A 6,866-nucleotide genomic window follows, 5' to 3' on the forward strand; every position below is an offset into this window, starting at 1 on the left:
AGCAATAGAGCGAGGTCAAAATGGTACATTCGATGGGAGGCTTCAAGATGCGACACTTCTTGTCGAATAGGGTAGAGGTTCACGTGGTATCGGAGACGTTACAGACGCGGGAAGCAGGAATCTGTCGTTGGAAAGAGCCGGCTACCAGAAGATGACGTCTTTACCTACTTCTTCTTTATGAGAGACGATCTCAAGCGGATATTGGAGGATAGCCATGTTCCAACGAAGCGCGAAGTTGTTTAAAGTGTTGATGACATTATTTGATCCTCGGGACTTTCTCGTTCATGGGAATGTCTTGAATCGGATGCCAGAGGAGTCGAATGGAACGATGCCATTCCCAACGATCTATATGAAGGCTGGCGTACTTGAACGAACCTTTTTCCGGAGCTGGACTTACTTCGTATTCCACGATGTTATTTTCGGTCAGCTCTTCCTGTAAACGTACACAATCTGGAGATTCATATTTTTTGTGATGTCAAAGAAGCAGCGTTCTCATGTGCTGCCTACTTTTGTGCAAAATTAGAAAGTGAAACACAGGTGACATTCATCGGTTCCAAGACTAAGGTTGCTCCACCCAAAACTATTTCGATTCACCGGCTCGAGCTGAATGCCGCCATGCTCGTAACTCGCTTTCTGGAAACTCTACATATTATCACAGATTTGTAGACATCAGTACAGCCGAAACTGTACGATACTGTGGTGCTCTATGATTTTAGCCAGATTTTTTTTGCTATGATTTTTAGCAGTTAGCCAGAGAAGAATACTCGCGATGCACACTGAGTGCGCAATTTGCATTGCCAATAATGACACAAATCTCGTGTATTGTCTCCGCGTGAACAAGGATGAATCATGAATCACCCATCTTCAACTGCTTGTACAAAGCCAACCAATAGGTCCTTTTCAGACCGATTTTTGTTGCTGGAAGACATTTTCGGGGAACTCAGGAGCGTGGTGTAATTATGATGATGTTTTGAATTATATAAGCTCTCTTAGGGTGGGTTTAGACTAGTGATATATACGTGTGAAGAAATATGATGAGATTTATAGAAATCGCATCAACCGTTTACACTAGCGCGAACTTATATACGGTTGGGGAAAAATAAATGTCGTATTTCTGATCGAAATTTGACGCTTTATTTAACATACTTAAATTTATCCAATTCAAGTCAAATATGGGGGGTCTCCGTAGCCACATTGGTTGCGCGTTCGCTTAGTAAGCGATCGATCGTGAGTTTAAAACTCAGGGCCCGCATTGACCATCTTTGTGTTGTTACAGAATAGCTACGTCCACGCAAAAATCAACAGCGATGGAGATCGATCCACGGTCGAAATTAGATCGATTCATTCATACAACTGCTCTGCTCTGCAAGACACATCGGGCTGCTGTTCTATAAATAACTCATCAATGATCAATCAACTGTCTCCGCTGTCCGGTGGTCTAACTGGATAATGGAAGAACAGAAAGAATACTCTTACGCCTAAATGGCTACTGTGTAAATGTACCATATGCAATGGTATAGAAGGAATACTGGCGAATGGCAACTGTGTAATGTAATGTGCTATAATTATAGATATGATAACCATGTGACATGTACACGATTAAAATTCGGCTCTGTTACAGCTAAAATGCTAATTGAGCCTAAAATAAATAAATGGGATAAAAAAAAAGTCAAATATGCGCCGTTTTGTTCGCAAACTTGTTGCCATTTAGAAGGCAACTTCATTATCCTCCCCCTTATAAAACCCCCTCCTTATTTGCAAAAAAACTCAGAAAGCCAGTTTTCGCAAGCCTCTTTTGAGGCCAACTTAGTATCACCAAGAGCGTTTTGCATGGACCGTAAGAGATGATAATCACTTGGAGCCAGGTCCAGGATGTGTCAGGCCGAGCGTTGTCACACTATTCCTATTGATCATTTCTGGCCGCTTCTGGTCAATCGCCTGCTTCAAACGGTCAAGCTGCTCACAGTAGAGAACCGAGTTGAGGGTCTGGCCATAGTTGAGTAGCTCATAGTGGATGATTCCCTTCCAATCCCACCAAACACACAGCAAAACCTTCCTGGCCGTCAATCCGGACCATCACCAGTCACCATCTTCTTCAAAAATGGGTCGAGTTCGTTCCGTTTCGGCAGTGCATCGCAGGCGTTGATTCGGTCTAAACGTTTTTTTTGCGTCAACTCGTGTGGCACCCATACATCCAGCTTTTTTTGGAATACAATCTTCTGCAAATGGTTCCAAACGGTTTTATGGTCTATATCCAGTTCCTGGCCAATCGAGCGAGTGCTCACATGCCGGTCTTCTTGGATGATTTCAACGATTTTATCGGTTTCCACGACGATTGGCCTACCAGTACGGGGTGTATCTTCGACAGCCACTACACCAGAACGAAATCGATCAAACCAACGCTGTGCTGTGCGAATCGTTACAGTATCGGGTCCATAAACTATACGAATTTTTTCAGCCGCCTTCGTTGCAGTTTTACCTCGCAGGTAGTAAAAACGTAAAATATGGCGAATTTCTTGCTTGGTGGACTCCATCTTTGACGCGCTATAACTTGACACTGAAAAGGACAATCACAACACTGTCAAAACGACACTTGTAGCACAGATTGTCGTCTTTAAACAGCCGTATAGTATGCGATAAGTACAACACAAGATATGTTTAAGTGTTGCCATATATTGACAATATACGACATTTGTTTTTCCCCAGCCCAATATAATGAATATATTCATATTTTCGATAAATTTATTCACCTGAAGTAGAACTGCATCCAACTTCAGTGATTTCTAACCAGTGAGAAATTCACCAGCGTTTACATATATCTGAATTTATTCTATACAATCTATACATACAGGGTTTTCCAACTTTGAATTACGAAAGTAAATTGAAATAAAACACACTTAGAATTCGAATTTCGATGAAACTTTTATTTCAAATTAATGTTTGGTTTATGCCATTATGTGTGAAATGTTAAATGTCATCCGTATCCATATCTTCAATTTGTGGCAAAAAAAATCGGTTAACATGTGGCCATAGCGCTCTCCATTCACAGTTACCGTCTCACCTTCCTCATGTTCAAAGAAATACGGCCCGATGACTCCACCAGACCCTAATGCGCACCAAACAGTGACTTTTGGCGGATGCAATTTTGGGTGTTCACATAGCCACCGAGCTCGAAATGTGCCTCATCGCTGAAGAAAATTTGATGCGAAAATTCTGCATTTTGCTGCTGTTGTTCGTTCACCCAATCGACGTATGCCCGACGCATTCCATGGTCACCATGCTCTAATTTTTGTACCAGTTGGACTTTATATGGATGTAGGTGCAAGTCCAAATGCAAAATTCGCCACAATGATGTGTTTGACAAGCCCAATTGCTGAGCATGCCGTGGAATCAAAACATTCGGGTCATCCTCCACACTGGCAGCAACAGCAGCAATATTTTCGACCGAACGCACATTACGATGATGCACAGGTTTCACAATATCCGCTACGGATTCAGTTTGTTCGAATTTACGCACTACATTAGCGATTGTGTGCTCTGTAGGCCGTCCATGACGACCAAAATCCGTCCGTAATGCTCTAAAAACATTTGCCGGTTTTTCATCATTTTTATAGTATAATTTAACAAAATTACACGTTGTGCGATGCTAAAACGATCCATATTGTAAAATGGCAGACATTCAACTAACGATATGACGCTTTGGTTGACAGCTATGTCAAACGGTTGTCAGCGCAGGGCTGTATACTTTCGGAAGCTCGAAATGGAAAACCCTGTATATACCTCGAAGAAGTGTATCATATATATTCTCACCCGTTTACATCTGTTTTCGGGTGAATAAATCCATCTCCCTAATGTGAACCCGCCATTAGACTCTCAAACTTCTTAAGTTCTTTCGCATCTAGTCTGAAAAAAAGATCTGTCTTTTTAGTGCTGAGTAGGCTGGCTGCCGATCAACACAAAGATAAGTACGAGGGTCATTCAAAAAATAAGTTTCAGTGCCTCAAAAATCGCGGAAAAATAAAGTTAGGACAAAAAAACAATGATTTTTATAATCTACGTTTTATTTTCTTTTGACGTAGGACTACGTCTTTCATTTCTATACCGGGGTGTAAAATCAAAGTTTCGAAAACGAAAGCGTTACGCCGGAGACCGAGATTTTGAGCGTTAATAGCTCCTAAACAACTGAACGAAATGGTATGATAAACACTTCATTCGAAAGATAAAATGTCTACGCGTTATATACTTGTTACTTTTTGATCCAAAAACTTGTTTCAATAGTCTTAAAATTGCTTTCAAAACAGGCTATTGAAATCACCAATCGGTATATAAGCGAGCGGCGCTCGGAAATCCACTCAGTTCTAATTGAACAGCGATTGGAGCATGTTGTCGCTGTTGCGGTGAAGCTCTTTATTTATCATGAAAGCGCGGATGAACGGTGTCACCAAGAGCCTGTTTGTGCACCCTAGGACAGAAGGGAATCTATCAGGAGGAGAGTGATGCCACAAACGGTTCCCTGGGAAGACATCGCTACACACACATACACGCGCGGCTATTAACAGGTGGTTATCGAGTTGGCATTAACCACTGGTGGGCTTCCAGTATCGAGGAAAATGTGGAAATATCTAATCGTTACTGAAAATAATCTGCCAGTTCCTTTGGGAATTTTCAAAATATATTCAGGTGAAAGAGTTTCATTGAATGTTTTCTATCCATGTAACACTGTGACCAAATATGTTTCAATCAAGTGCTATTAACAGGTGGTTATCGAGTTGGCATTAACCACTGGTGGGCTTCCAGTATCGAGGAAAATGTGGAAATATCTAATCTTTACTGAAAATAATCTGCCAGTTCCTTTGGGAATTTTCAAAATATATTCATGTGAAAGAGTTTAATTGAATGTTTTCTATCCATGTAACACTGTGACCAAATACATTTGGTTTTGTGGTTTTTCAATCAATCGCAATTAACAGGATAGCTTCAGAAGATTATTCTTCCCCATCAGTAGGATATTTCCGTATCCAATATTGTATGCGCCCGCAATCGATTATTGCTCAGTCGCCGAAAGTTCCGAGCTCAGAGAGTTCATTCCCCTCTAGTTTTCCTTCCAAATTGCCATCGTAAACCACACCTTCTCTCGATTCAATCACACACAAAAAGCATACTTAGGCGATATTCTGGTGGTGAGACACATTCATTTTTCGTGAGGACATCGACAAGACAACATCGTTGCCTAACGTGCTGGAGGAGGTGGACGGCGAAGGATCGACACATACACGCGCAGAACTCTTTCCGTTAGGATGCCATTCAGCATCGGGAAAGTTCCGGAAAGATCTAATCATTGCTGGAAAATAATCTGCCAGTTCCTCTGGGAATTTTCAAAATATATTCATGTGAAAGAGTTTAATTGAATGTTTTCTATCCATGTTACACTGTGACCAAATATGTTTCAATCAAGTGCTATTAACAGGTGGTTATCGAGTTGGCATTAACCACTGGTGGGCTTCCAGTATCGAGGAAAATGTGGAAATATCTAATCGTTACTGAAAATAATCTGCCAGTTCCTTTGGGAATTTTCAAAATATATTCATGTGAAAGAGTTTAATTGAATGTTTTCTATCCATGTAACACTGTGACCAAATACATTTGGTTTTGTGGTTTTTCAATCAATCGCAATTAACAGGATAGCTTCAGAAGATTATTCTTCCCCATCAGTAGGATATTTCCGTATCCAATATTGTATGCGCCCGCAATCGATTATTGCTCAGCCGCCGAAAGTTCCGAGCTCAGAGAGTTCATTCCCCTCTAGTTTGCCTTCCAAATTGCCATCGTAAACCACACCTTCTCTCGATTCAATCACACACAAAAAGCATACTTAGGCGATATTCTGGTGGTGAGACACATTCATTTTTCGTGAGGACATCGACAAGACAACATCGTTGCCTAACGTGCTGGAGGAGGTGGACGGCGAAGGATCGACACATACACGCGCAGAACTCTTTCCGTTAGGATGCCATTCAGCATCGGGAAAGTTCCGGAAAGATCTAATCATTGCTGGAAAATAATCTGCCAGTTCCTCTGGGAATTTTCAAAATATATTCATGTGAAAGAGTTTAATTGAATGTTTTCTATCCATGTTACACTGTGACCAAATATGTTTCAATCAAGTGCTATTAACAGGTGGTTATCGAGTTGGCATTAACCACTGGTGGGCTTCCAGTATCGAGGAAAATGTGGAAATATCTAATCGTTACTGAAAATAATCTGCCAGTTCCTTTGGGAATTTTCAAAATATATTCATGTGAAAGAGTTTAATTGAATGTTTTCTATCCATGTAACACTGTGACCAAATACATTTGGTTTTGTGGTTTTTCAATCAATCGCAATTAACAGGATAGCTTCAGAAGATTATTCTTCCCCATCAGTAGGATATTTCCGTATCCAATATTGTATGCGCCCGCAATCGATTATTGCTCAGTCGCCGAAAGTTCCGAGCTCAGAGAGTTCATTCCCCTCTAGTTTGCCTTCCAAATTGTCATCGTAAACCACACCTTCTCTCGATTCAATCACACACAAAAAGCATACTTAAGCGATATTCTGGTGGTGAGACACATTCATTTTTCGTGAGGACATCGACAAGACAACATCGTTGCCTAACGTGCTGGAGGAGGTGGACGGCGAAGGATCGACACATACACGCGCAGAACTCTTTCCGTTAGGATGCCATTCAGCATCGGGAAAGTTCCGGAAAGATCTAATCATTGCTGGAAAATAATCTGCCAGTTCCTCTGGGAATTTTCAAAATATATTCATGTGAAAGAGTTTAATTGAATGTTTTCTATCCATGTTACACTGTGACCAAATATGTT

This window comes from Toxorhynchites rutilus, chromosome 1, assembly GCF_029784135.1.
Source record: "Toxorhynchites rutilus septentrionalis strain SRP chromosome 1, ASM2978413v1, whole genome shotgun sequence".
NCBI classification, from domain to species: Eukaryota; Metazoa; Arthropoda; class Insecta; order Diptera; family Culicidae; genus Toxorhynchites; species Toxorhynchites rutilus.